General features: G+C 47.4%; 1 protein-coding gene across 3 annotated transcripts in view; it reads right to left on the bottom strand.

The window, feature by feature from the left end:
- The window catches only part of GATAD2A (GATA zinc finger domain containing 2A), a 106,181-nt gene that overhangs the window by 79,361 nt on the left and 12,540 nt on the right, over nt 1–14,280 (bottom strand). Inside the window, exon 1 of one of the 3 annotated variants that reach the window (XM_059160629.1) lies at nt 11,944–12,230. The exons of the other annotated variants lie outside the window; for them this stretch is intronic. The gene's annotated coding sequence lies outside the window, so the exon portion shown is untranslated. Of the gene's footprint in view, nt 1–11,943; nt 12,231–14,280 lie in introns of those variants that run through there. 3 annotated transcript variants of the gene reach the window in all.

Genomic DNA, 14,280 nt, shown 5'->3' with positions numbered 1-14,280 from the left:
TGAGCCACCCAGGTGCCCTGGGACCCCAGTTTTTGAAGGACAGATGACTTGTTCTTAGCCCCTCATATTATGCTACTCCCCACCCAATCTCCTTACACAGTGTCTCTGGCACCTTTTCTCTGCTTTTTATTCCCCATCAGGCAAATTCAAGGCCATATTAGCTCATGCCTGCCTTTTATCCATGTCTCTTTTTCCTGACTGGCTTCCCTGCTCAATTCAAGTGCATACTCTCCTCACAAATCTCTGAGGGCTCTCCATGCTTTTCAGATGAAGTATAAACAATCTTCCATTTAAAGTCGTCAACTATAACTGGAACGACCTGCATTTTTTTTAAAACCTTATTTCCCACTATGACTTTCCATAAAACACTGAGGTCTAGGAAGGTTATCTGCCAACTCCATCCATCCAGGATGCTCCAGTGCAAGGAAACACTCCTTGTAAAATGGTCTAGTCAAACATTACCAACCTTTTCCACGAGAGCTACGGACCTCCTGGGACCAAGAAAACCTCCCCTCACAGAGGAGTGTGCTGGGGAGTGGAAGGAGACAGATCAGAAGTCCCATCCTGTTCATAACAAGATGGCATATAACAAAAATTACATTTGTACAGAGTACTGGAGTATAATAAGAGCGACTCACAACCTGGGGCTAGGACCACCTGGCCGCAAAGACATCTCTGCAACATTGTCACCCATCCCAACCAGCCTGCTAAAGAAGCTCAGAGCCAGCAACACGTCTCCTTCTCTGTTCATTCCACCATGTGGTGGTGAGGAGTCTACACAGCATTTCACTCCATCAGAGCAGCTTAGCTCTTCAATGTCAGTGGTTAACTTAAAAAAAAAAAAAAAAAAAAAAAGCCAAAGGTGATTCATAGACTCAGAAGTCTGGTCAAACAGATTAAAGTTACCTTAATTTTTCTAAGCAATTTAAGTCTCCTTTTTCCCTTAAGCCACAACCATGGCAACAGAGTGGACAAGCTCTCCCACCATCTTAACCTTCACATAAGATGGGGACACATCTGAAATGCTCACCCAACACTAAGCCCCTTCTTTGACCACGTTCACTGCCTATTGTGGCAGGTTCACCTGATTGTCTCTCTAGAAAGAAGAACCCTATTCCATACTCCCTGAGGGGGTCAGTGGGTGCCTACCGGCACTAGGAGTAGAAAGGACCTCTGTCAAATAGTGACTCACCAATGGGCCTCCTAGAATCCCCCATGGCTCCCACCCCCAACCTTCTCTTTTCCAAACAAAACATGTTTAATTCCTCTAAACGGTTCTGTGATAAAGTTTAAAGACCACTCCAGCACCAGATTGTGCTGTTCTAGAACCATCCAGCACCCTTAGGTGGGTGTTAATCCACTCCCACCCCACCCCAGACTAGCATAGCCAACCACTGAAGCCTAGTTCAGCAAATGACATTTAGCCCATTCCACCTTATTTCCATGATTGCTTGTTTTGATCTTGAAATGGTCACCTACATGTCACCTGAAGGACTGCAAGTAAGTGCCATTACTTTTTTTTTTAAGGTAAAAGGAGTTTTATGCTCTTAAAATTGAAAGCCATCACCCACTCAATTCCAAAAGAGGAAACACTGCTAGTTTTGTTTTTGTTTTTTCTAAGGCTGCCCTGAGATTCCAGAAGCAGCCTTGAGTTCTTCTTCCCTATGTCCTGTCCTATCCTTATACTACAGACACCATGATGATGTCAGAACTCAGAAAAGATGAGGCTCCTTCACTTATCCTGATGGCATCAGGTGATGTGTGGAATTCTTTTTTTTTTTTTTTTAATATTTTATTTATTTATTTGACAGAGAGAAATTACAAGTACATTGAGAGGCAAGCAGAGAGAGAGAGAAGGAAGCAGGCTCCCCGCTGAGCAGAGAGCCCGATGCGGGACTCGATCCCAGGACCCTGAGATCATGACCTGAGCCGAAGGCAGCGGCTTAACCCACTGAGCCACCCAGGCGCCCCTGGAATTCTTTAATTACTATGTTATACACCTGAAACTAATAGAACACCATACTGTTAACTGAATTAAAATAAACAAACAACAAAAAAAGAGGCCATGAGGAAGGAAACCTATCAATGGACCTCCTAATTAGGAAGGAGGAACCTAGACAAAACAGAACTGACCAAACCTGTGGATGGAACTAGAGGGTATTACGCTAAGTGAAGTAAGTCACTCAGAGAAAGACAAATATCGTATGATTTCACTCATGTGTGAAATCTAAGAAACAAAACTGATGAACATAAAGAAAGGGAAGGAAAAATAAAATAAGAAACAGAGGGGAGACAAACCATAAAAGACTCTTAACTAGGTAACTAGGGGCGCCTGGGTGGCTCAGTGGGTTAAGCCTCTGCCTTTGGCTCAGGTCATGATCTCAGGGTCCTGGGATCAAGTCCCGCATCGGGCTCTCTGCTCAGCGGGGAGCCTGCTTCCTCCTATTTCTGCCTGCCTCTCTGCCTACTTATGATCTCTCTCTCTGTGTCAAATAAATAAATAAATAAATAAGACTCTTAACTATAGGAAACAAACTGAGGGTTGCTGGAGGGGTGGGGGGTGGCGGGATGGGGTAACTAGGTGATGACATTAAGGAGGGCACGTGATGGAATGAGCACTATACATTACACTTAACTAATGAATCTCTAAATTCTACCTCTGAAACAAGTAATATACTGTATGTTAATTAAATTGAATTTAAGCAAGAAATTTAAAAATTAATTAGACAGATAGACAGATAGATAGATAACTAGCTGACCCAACCATAAAGAAATAAGGATACAGGGTGCCTGGCTGGCTCAGTTAGTAGAGCATGCAACTCTTGATCTCAGGGCTGTAAATTCAAGCCCCACACTGGATACAGAGATTACTCAAAAGTAAAATCTTTGGGGGCACTGGGTGGCTCAGTGGATTAAGGCCTCTGCCTTTGGCTCAGGTCATGGTCCTGGGGTCCTGGAATCAAGACCCACATCAGGCTCTCTGCTCAGCGGGGAGCCTGCTTCCCTTCCTCTCTCTCTGTCTGCCTCTCTGCCTACTTGTGATTTCTGTCAAATAAATAAATAAAATCTTTTTTTTTTTTTAAAGGTAAAATCTTTAAAAGAAACAAGTAAATAAGGATGACAGAGATCAGACGAGGGAAGCTCCAGGAGAGAACAGAGAGCTATGTTCTCCTTCCTTCTACAAATTAAACCAGGGGCAGGCCACTCTTCCTCTCAGGCCTCAGTCTGTAACACCAAGGGCTGCCCCCACTCATCTTTAAGTCTGTGTTATGTTCAGTAAAATGGCACACAGAAGCAAGGTAGTCCCAGGTGAATTCTAAACTTGTCTGGGGCCCAAGGATCAAACATAGTTACATTTCTAATGTTCTGTCTGATAAACATAAACTGACTACCAGGATTCAATTTCATTTCCATCCAAACTGGGTATATTAATATCTCTGCCCAAGAAAACTTCAAAAGCAGACCAGCCAACTCCTACTACTGACACTGGAGGTTCCACCTCCTCCCTGGCTTTCACCAGAGACAAAAGCCTCAACAAGAGAAACTTCAAAGTTTGGGAAGCAGAAGGAAGAGACAGATAACCCACATACAAACTGCTAAGAAGGTCCAATCAAACCTGGAATCTCCCAGGTTCTAGTGCATGTAAGAGAATCCCAGGGAAGGTGGGGATTCAGAATTCTCTGAAAAAACCATTGCCATTGAAGGGGTGGGTGCACACCCTTTTACATGCAGAGGAGTAACACATGAGACAACAGAAAATGAAGTTCGGGGACACTTAGGTGGCTCAGCCAGTTAAGCATCTGCTTCTGCTCAGGTCACGATCCCAGAGTCCTGGGATAGAGCCTAAAGCCCCTATCACATTGGTCTCTCTGCTCAGCAGGGAGCCTGCATCTTTCCCCCACCCCTCCATCTACCACTCTATTTGTGTGCTCTCTCTGTCAAATAAAATCTTTTAAAAATGTTTTTTGGAAAAAAAAAAAAATGTTTTTTGAGGGGCACCAGGGTGGCTCAGTGGGCTAAAGCCTCTGCCTTCAGCTCAGGTTGTGATCCCAGAGTCCTGGGATCAAGCCCCACATCAGGCTCTCTGCTTGGCGGGGCGCCTGCTTCCTCCTCTCCCTGCCAGCCTCTCTGCCTGCTTGTGATCTCTGTCAAATAAATAAAATCTTTTTTTAAAAAAACGTTTTATGAAAAAAATAAAATCTAATCATTTGAACTGGCAATGTTCTGTCAATGATACACAAGTCCTGAGAATACTACAGGTGTGGAGTGACTTGACCAATTCAACCAATGCCTTCAAACCAAGAATTCAGTTTGCTACACTCCTACTTTCCCCAAACCATTGAACAACTGGGGGAAAAAAATGTGCTTCCTCTGCAGATGTGAATAAGGTTGTAGTAGCAAAGTTTTCAGAACCTGCTGAGTAAATCTGCCCAAAACAGACAATAAAACTAAAAATCTCTTATCACTACCACAAAAATCCACCAAGTGAGGAGAATACTGGCCTGAAACCCGCTCACCTCCAAAGTCATGTCAAGCAGTTGCCTCTAAGGTAAGAATGTGTGGAGTATAGTTTAACAGCCACTAAATCAAAGGCTAATTGCACAAAACAACTGGGATTTGAGGAAATATTATGCTGGGATTGTATGCAGGGTTCCTTTTTTTTTTCCCACTTCCCTTCCAAATAATTTGATGACTTTTTTAGGTGAGATCTCCTTACAATGAGCTCTAAAGACCTCCAAATTGTGAGGCTATGGTGGAATTTTGTTACAGAGAAAACCCAAAGCCTCAATCTGTCTGTTTCACTGTGTGATAATTGAGATGTGCAACCTTACGGGGATCACCAGGCAGTTGTCATCTGGAGGGAGAATTTTGTCTTAAAGGTGAATGGAGGAGTCAGGAGCTGGGATACCTCTTACTTGGGAATATTTTCTGTTTGTCCTCACAGTCATCCTAGGAGATCAAAGATATATTCCCTGTCTACAGACAGGAAAGCTGAGGCCAGGTAGCCAGGCAATCCGCCCGAGGGTGAAAACAGTAAACCACTCAGGTGCAAAGCCTATCTATCCAATTTCCAGGCCAGCTTGGGAGCTGTAAGTCTGGAAGGAGCCTAGGATTCGGTCCCAGGATCTCCCATTTGCCACTACATGCACCATCAGGAGGCAACCCACTTCCCATCCTGGGTCAGAGACTACTTAGGGATAAAGCCAAAAGTGCCAGGGGCTCCTCCTGGTTCTTAAACGCAAGAACCCCTGGCAAATACCTTCCCATCTCACACATGGAGGCACTATCAGAACATGAGATTTAGCAAACCCAGGAAAAGGGTTATCTCCTTTCCCCTAGTGGGGCCCCACCAACCAAGCTACCCTATATCACTAGAGAGGCACCCAGGCTAATGGAAAAAACATACAAAATCTGAACTCATAAAGGCTGGAGCCCACTCCCAGTTGTAGAATAATCAGCAAGGTGGCCCTAGAAAGTGTCACCCTCTCTAGGGGACTCCAGCTTCTTCCATCTAGAACATGAAGACAGGCTATGGCTCTAAGGGGCACACAGCATACAGGGACAGTTTGTCCTCCAAGTGTGGAGATGTTCCACAACTGAAGCAAAGCAGTGCCTTTGTGCCCTACCTCATCCATTCTAATAGTAACAGCACTCACTGAACTATATACACACACCAGGCCCTGTGCTAAGCCACCTGAATTTATTATCGCCTTCCAACTCAGTTGTTCAAGGTAGACATTACCTGCTTTTTAGAAACTGGAAACAGAGGGTAAGGTTCAGTCAGCAAGGTCACATCACTAGGAAAGTGGCAAGTGGAACTTACACCCAACAATCTAGGGCAAAGCCAGGGCTGGTCCATCACACCACTGCAGGGACCTGCTGCCTGGGAATAGGCACAGGGGCTCACTTCTCACTCAGCAAACAGCAGGCAGCCCTGGATAAGGAACTGGTTGGCCACTGTTTTAAAGTGGGTTCAAAGGCATCACCTCATTTAGGCTGAATTAAGTCTGAAGATTCAAATCAAAAGATCTGTTCAAAAGGGCAGGTCAGGCGGTGCCACGTCTGGGGACAAAGCTGCAGGAGGTAAGGCTGAAAGATTCTTCAACCTACAAGTGCAGACTTTCTCATCAACCCTGCATTGCTTCTACCCTCTCCAACCACCCCTACCCGCCCCTCAATCCCCAGCTGCAGCTAGCTATCTTTGAGGCCAAGCAACCGCAAAGTACAACAGTCTCAAACGTTCCCCAAAATTCCTACTCCAATTTCCTAATTCAACTTGCAGATACTGTCCATATCCTGCCAGGACACTACTCTATCTCAGATGCTGGTCTCTCTCATTCTCAGACAGGTATCAAGCCTTCAGTCCTTTCATGTAAGGAACCAAGAAACAAGAAGGCAAGGCTCCTGGCAAACTTAACCTAGAAAGAGGGTAACCCTTCTGAGGATCAAGAGAAAGTGGGTGCAGTGCACTGAGAAGCTGCAAGGGCCCTTCTCCCGCAGCGCCCCCCCCCACGACCTCAGAGGGTTTTGGAGGAGTCCCAGTCAATTCCTAAGGCTACCTGCAGGTATTCAATTAGAGTAAGTTCCTTTGTCTTCTAAAAGACTAACCTACATTTTCATCAGACAAAAAGAGGTCAAAAATACAGCCTAGAAAATGAAGGGAGGGGCTTATTGCCCATGGTCTGACATTCCTCTTGACTAAAAAGTCCTGGATCATATTTGCCAGTATCTACAAGTATGCAGGATCTGTCCCCAGCTGGTACTTCTGTTTCTAAGAACACCAGCCTCACTACTCCACTTTCCTGCCACCACTTCAGATCCCGTCTTTTATCTCAACCTTAACCCGTTGCCTTCTAATTCAATGCAAGATACAGTCTTCTACAGTTAGAACATCTTACCCAAAAGAATAGCAACCCAAAGCCAGACTGTCTAACTAACCTAAAACAGTTCAGGTAACTCAAGAGCATCCATTCTATCAACCAACCACACTTAACAGTCAACACAGTTCTGTGAGCCTCAAACTATGACAGTGGCAACTTGTTCTTCCAGTTTTGCCACACTTCCCAACCCAACAACTGTTAAAAGGAAACCCTAGAGATGCTCTATTACCCCAGGATGACTGCTCATAAAGACCTCACCTAATCACCTGTTTCATAATCTTCCCAGTCTTCTACAATGAGCATAAATTAACTCAATTATCAGGGGGAGAAAAAGTCTAGGGAAAATAGCCTTGCTCATTCCATCTAATGGCACAGAAACATCACAAGTCCAAGCAGGTAGTTCTCCAGACAAGCATTTGAGTTGCCCATGGTTTCGGAGATTAGCACACTGACAGTCCTTAACTGAATTCATTGGTAAGGCAGTTACATTTTTGGTCTCTGTGGGGAATTGACATATCCAAGACTCTGGTGGTCATTCTTAATTTTTCCCTAAGAGAACAAATATCAGAAAATGCCAACATTTGGGATTCCTGGGTGGCTCAGTTGGTTGAGCATCTGCCTTCAGCTCAGGTTCCGATCCCAGGGTCCTGGGATCCCCTGGGATGGAGCCCCCAACAGGCCCTCGGCTCAGCAGGAAGTCTGCCTCTGCCCCTCCCTTCCACTTGTTCTCTCCAGCTCTCAAATAAATAAATAAATAAATAAAATCTTTTTTTTTTTTTTTTTTTAAAGTGAAGAAAAAGAAAATGCCAATATTTGGGGCACCAGCTGGCTCAGTTGGTAGAATACGTGACTCTTGGTCTCTGGGTCATGAGACCCCCCATTTTGGGGGGTAGAAATTACTTTAAAAAAAAATGAAGAAAACGGGCACCTGGGTGGCTCAGTCAGTTAAGTGTCTGCCTTCAGCTCTGGTCATGGCCTCAGGGTCATGGGATCGGGCCCCACGTTGGGCTCCCTGCTTCCCCCTCTCCCTCTGCTTCTCCTCCACTCATGCTCTCCCTCGTGCATGCACACTCTCTCTCTCTCAAATAAAATCTTTTAAAAAATAATAAAGAGGGGCGACTGGGTGGCTCAGTGGGTTGGAGCCTCTACCTTCGGCTCAGGTCATGATCCCAGGGTCCTGGGATTGAGCCCTGCGTCAGGCTCTCTGCTCCGCGGGGAGCCTGCCTCCCCCTCTCTCTCTGCCTGCCTGCCTGTCAAATACATAAATAAAATCTTAAAATTTGAAAAAAAAAAAAAAAAAAAAAAAAAAAGACGGGACGCCTGGGTGGCTCAGCGGGTTAAAGCCTCTGCCTTCGGCTCAGGTCATGATCCCAGGGTCCTGGGATCGAGCCCCACATCAGGCTCTCTGCTCAGCCAGGAGCCTGCTTCCTCCTCTCTCTCTCTGCCTGCCTCTCTGCCTACTTGTGATCTCTGTCTGTCAAATAAATAAATAAATAATCTTTAAAAAAAAAGAAAGAAAAAAAAAATAGAGAAAATAAATGGGGGGGGGGGGCTCCCTGGGTTAAGCCTCTACCTTTGGCTCAGGTTGTGACCTCAGGGTCCTGGACTCCAGCCCCACATTGGGCTCTCTGCTCTGTGGGGAGCCTGCATCCCCCCCCTTCTGCCTGTCTCTCTGCCTACTTGTGATCTGTCAGATAAATAACATCTTTAAAAAAATAAATGTAGGATTGCTGAAAGAAAGAAGAGAAAGAAAGCCAGCCAGCCAACATTTCAGAATGGCTTCCCTATTTCCTACCTGTGCCCTTCAGAAGCATCCTTCAGTGATCTGCTATCTAAGGCCCAAGGTGGTCCTGGCTGTGAATTCCATCACATGGGTCTCTGTCTTGTCCTCTTCAATAGCGGTCCCACTGTTCTCAAGGGAAATCCCAGACCCTCTTAGGTCTCTGTGCATGTGTCTCTCTCTCTGCTCCAATCACCCTAATCTTCCTTCAGTCCTAGACACTCTATCAGAAATGCTCTTCCCATTTCTCTTTACCTACTTAGCTCCTACATGCCCTCCAATCCCAGCTGGAGAAAGGCCCCCTTGAGTCTTGCTCACCAGGTCACAGCATCCTTTTCTCCTTGACCCTTTTAAGTTTCCCCATGTTTATGAGATTAATTATGATTTCTCTCCTACTAATCTCATGGTAAACTGCACTGAGCAGGGATTCCTAGCGCAGTGCCGGAGGCACAGTGTACACTTTGGTATTTATTAATCACTCCTCACAATGTCAGAATTCACAAAATACATGACGCAAAGCAAGTGAGAGCTACTGAAGAATTGAGAACTGGAGTCCTTAAACTGTATTTTATTACTCAAATGAAAGTTTCTTGAGGCGCCTGGCTGGCTCAGCTGGAAGAAAGTATGCAACTCTCAATCTCAGGGTAGTGAGTTCAAGCCCCACATTAGGTATAGAGATTACTTAAAAATAATGATAATGAAGAATATCTTTTTGAAGCAATTTCTTATTTTTTAAATAATCATAAAACATAAAGATATAAAAACCTTTAAGGGGAAAAAAAAACCACTCCTCACCCTAACCCAGAAATTTTGTTGACATTCCGGTACAAATCCTTCCAGGATTTTTCCTACCACGAGAAGCATTATTTCTTTCCTCATTATCAAAATATACGATTGTACCTGTACCCCTGGAGCTAATAATACATTATTTAATGAAAAAATTAAAAAATTAAAAAAATATATACGATTGTAGGATCTGCCAAATGATACTGCATTAATAGAGGAGACTTGACATTTAAAAAAAATGATGCTGAGTGGAAAAAACAATGCATCCAAATCGGTAATATAGGACCCATCCCAATTTCTACATCACATCCTAGATGAGAAGTCAGAGTCTGCAAAAATCAGCTTCAGAATTTTAGGGAAAGAATATGGGATGAAAGACAAAGAATGGGGGAATTACATGAGGAAAGTATCTTTTGCAAATTGCTCTCAAAATCTCCACTCTAAACTACTTCCTCTAGAAAAAGGCCAACTTAGGGCACCTGGGTGGTTCAGTGGGGTAGGCCTCTGCCTTCACTTCAGGTCATGATCTCTGGGTCTTGGATGGAGCCCTGCATCAGGCTGTCTGTTTGGCAGGGAACCTGCTTCCCCTCACTCTCTGCCTGCCGCTCTGACAACTTGTGATCTCTGTCAAATAATTAAATGAAATCTTCAAAAAAAAAGATAAAAGAAAAAGGCCAACTTTTAGGAGTTGGAAGCTGAGGAAGCAAATGCAAAGGGGCAAGTCTGTGGCCTGGATCCTTCAGGGCCAGCTGGTAACTCTGCTGAGGACAACACAGGGCTACAATGGTGTCCCTAAGTTATCAGGTCATCCCCTCTACTCCCAGCAGAAGTAGCCTGGAGCCTGGAGAAGTAAATGACCTCTTGTTTTAGGAGGGACCAGGAAATGTTCACACAGTGGGTTGCAAACAGTAATACTCCTGGACTCTGATGCCCCAAACATCAGGCTCAAGCCAAGCTCTGCCCTCTACAACTCAAGCCTTGGATAAACAGCCTGGCCTCCAGGAGCCTCAGTTTCCTCAGCTGTAATGTGGGGATTATATCCTCCACCACACTGGAGTGTTATGGGCAAGGAAGATGTGTGTGTACAACAGGCATTCTAATCTGAGGACTGGTGTCTATCCTGCCCTCCTCCACAGCTTGCTGTCAGGTGTAACATGCTACTAATCTTAGCATCATGATCTGAAGCCAACAAACATTATTTCACCTCATCTAACTTAAAAGAAAACTTGTAACCACTACCAGGGGGGAAAAAAAAAAAAAGAACATCAAAGAACAGTCAGTACAAGTCTGAAGCAACTACACAGAAGGCTGCCTGTCCCTCAGTTTATCTGTGCTGCCACAACCAGAAGGTGTCACTGTGCGAAATGGACACAGAACCACTTAAGCACTGTGTACTCAAGAAAACTGAAAGAAGTAAAAGGGTGAGGAAGAGAGAAAAATTAAAGGCTCAAGTGACTCACCCGGACTTTGATCTAAAGACTCCAAAGCTCTCAAGATAAGGATGAACTACACAGCTAAAAACGATGGGTCAAATACACAAAATTAAACAGCCCCCGCAAAGTTCCCAGGGCAGGGCAGAAATGCGCACCCAAGGGTTGACATTCAGTTCCTGAGAGAGGGCTCCCCATTCATTTCTGGGTCCCAGTGTGTTCACACACACCAAGTGTCAATCACGCTCTAGGCTGGGGCCCTGCCCATAAGCCTTTCCTTGTTGAAGTGATCAATTCCGATTCTTGGCAATAATCCCTTTAAAAGGCCAGCTGCTGCTGTCTAGTCACTGAAGCCGACCCATTCCAGGTGCGGGTAAAAAATCAATACAGCCACCGCCTAAACCGGGAGGCAAATTCAAAGTGTACGGCCCTATGAAGGACTCAAGCCCAGAGTGGGGGGAAGGGTCCTGCGGCTCTCGGGGGGTCAGACAGTAAGGGCGCGAGCAAGGAGAGGGCCGGCCCTGCAGGCGTGGGCGCGCGGGGACTCTTATTCTGACACGGGATCCTCCGCCGCCGCCGTCGCCGCCGCCGCGGGGTTCAGCGCAGCGGCCAGGCCGGCCCGGGACCCCCGCCCCGCCTTGCCTGGGACCCCCCGCCCCGCGCGCCCACGTGCCGCCCGCCCGCCGCCCCCTCCCCCGCCCGTCCCGGCCGCTCGGAAGCGACCCCTGGAGGCCCAGCCCCTCCCCCGGCCCCGGAGGAAGCGCAGAAGGAAGGGGGGCGACGCCGATACTTTCCGGGACCCCCGCCTACCCCGGCCCCCACGTGCCTGGGCGACGTCGGAGCGCGGAACTTTCTAGGGTAGCGCTAGGAAGACGCTCCCAGAATACAAGGAGTAGATAGAACTCACTCGCCCGCTCTCACTTTTCTAGGCTCACGCGGGGGTCCCTCAGAGACCACTGACCCCCGACCCTGCCCGACCCTCGCCACCCCTGCCGCTCCAGGGGGGTCCCAGTCCGGACCCCACCCCCCACCCCCTGCTCCCCGCCAAGTTTGGTCCAGAACTTACCGGGCCGCGGGCCGGCCGGGCCCTAGGGCAGCGCGCGGGTTCGCGGGGCCGTCGGGTCAGGGTCGCCTGCGGGGCCGGGCGGCCGAGGGGCCGGGGGCGCGGGGCCGCGCGCGCTCGCTCCGCCTGTGGGGCCGCCCGGGCCCGCGGCGCTCGCTCCGCCGGTCCGCCCGCCCGCCCGCGCCGCCGGCCAGATAATGCGCCCCTCGGCCGCACACATGGAGCCCGGCGCCGGCGTCACCGCCCGGGACATGCGCACCAGGTCAGCGCGCCCGGCCCGCGGCCCCCAAAACACCGGGGAGCTCTTAAAGGCGACGCCGCCCGCCCGCGCCCGGCTGGGCGGGGACAGACAGCGGATGGGCGGGGCCTTATTGTGGGGGCGGGACGAGTGTGCGGGAAGGGCGGGGCAAGGGAGGCCGGCACCGCCCCGGAAACACCGCCTCTCGGGACTGCGCTCCACGCACCGCCCAGCTCCGCCGGTTGGGTTTCCCACGCGGGTTCGGGCGGGCTCCCTCCCAGCGGAATCCCAGTGCCTTCCACAGGGCCGAGGGGTCGTCGCCAGCTCACCGGAGGCAGAGCCTGGCGGACCGCGCCCAGAGCTGACTCACGACGCGCTCACTACTGACCTCGCTCCAGCTTAGCTACAAGACCTGGAGCAACTCAGCTGCTTCTGAAAAGGAGGTTAAAATGCCACCTCTGTGAGGGTCACACAGAAGCTGCACTCCCAGGTATCGGCTAAACCATCAAGTCTGTGCAATAAAAAGAGTTCTACAGAGTAAGCTCCAGACCCACCCACTTCTAGACACTTGAGGATGACTGCTCTCCCTCTCCCAGTTACCTCCCAATCTGCAAGCCCCCACCCCGAGTTCTGGGAGGTGAACGCCCACCCCCCCGCCCCGGAGAGCAAATCTACCTTTCCCTCTTCAGTGACTTGAAGTAAACACGGGAACAGTCTAAACTGAGAAAGGATGGTTTTGGATGTGTTAAACTACATAAAGGGAAACACAATTTCAAGAAAAAAATAATATAACAAGAAAGTTCTCAATATCAAGATTATGTTTTGGGGCGCCTGGGTGGCTCAGTGGGTTAAGCCGCTGCCTTCGGCTCAGGTCATGATCTCAGGGTCCTGGGATCGAGTCCCGCATCGGGCTCTCTGCTCGGCAGGGAGCCTGCTTCCTCCTCTCTCTGCCTGCCTCTCTGCCTACTTGTGATCTCTCTCTGTCAAATAAATAAATAAAATCTTTAAAAAAAAAAAAAAAGATTATGTTTTGAAGAATCACCAAAAAAGGCCCTTTCCATGTTCTTATTCCAGAGTTCAAACAATTCATAAAACTCCTAGACTCCTGATTAGCGGCTTTTGTTTTATAACATATATTAATACACATTCAAACAGCCAAACAAAAAAGTCTCACCAAACATACTTAAACCACTTGAAATGCACTCTGATATTAACTGTTCTGTTCCATTTCTTTTAAAAGAGATTCAGTGTAATTTAAACCCACCATTGGTCTTTACTCCAAACTTGAAAAACAATGTAGAACTTTTATGTATAAAATTGTTTTCCTATTATGTGCCCCCCAACAATAAGTTTAAAAAGGCCCATTTTAATTTCGTGCTGAGTTCCACACATAATAAGCAATTTTTTGCCCTTGATTTCACCCCTCACTCCACTCCCCAAATCTTCAAATGGCTTAATGCAACATCTGGCACAACTCCCCTGGGCCAAAAGCAAAGCATTCCTCAAACAAAATGATACAAAATGCAAAGTGTTGACCCCCAAACGCCTTCCCTGACCGAGTTTTGTCAGCAGTTTGCTTTGATACAAAGAATTTCAAATGTTCAAATTCAAAAACCAAACAAAAACAGTCTTATTCTCAAACAGGTGACTTGGTAAAGGAATGCAGGAGGCTCCCTGATCCCATGTGCAAGGACAGGTTAAAAGCAAATATCCAATATTTTCACTGTAATCCGGCAGCTTTATATTTTGAGAACTGCTTTACTCTAGGACTATTAATCAGATGATGTATATTAAAGCAATACAAGCAAAATATTACCTCACTGCTCCTCACCTGGGTCTTGATTAACGTCAACTTAATTAACTACAAACACAGCAATGTGTGGTCAGGTGGGAGACCTAAGACTTGAGATAGACACAGAGATTCCAGAGTCTGAACTGGCAAGCCCTAGGTGAGTCACCAAGGTGACAACCATCCTGTTTTAAAGAGAGAGGCATCAGCTGTGACATATTAATGGCACACCCCTGTGGACTGAGGTGTGCACTGGTGACAGGTGGGCTGCTCCAGAGGGCAGTGCCAACATCTCCAGCTGGGAAAGCAGGGG

The sequence above is a fragment of the Mustela lutreola genome, chromosome 2 (genome assembly GCF_030435805.1).
Source record: "Mustela lutreola isolate mMusLut2 chromosome 2, mMusLut2.pri, whole genome shotgun sequence".
Lineage (NCBI taxonomy): Eukaryota > Metazoa > Chordata > Mammalia > Carnivora > Mustelidae > Mustela > Mustela lutreola.
Note: the sequence above shows the minus strand (reverse complement) of the source record. Positions and strands in the feature narration are given on the sequence as shown.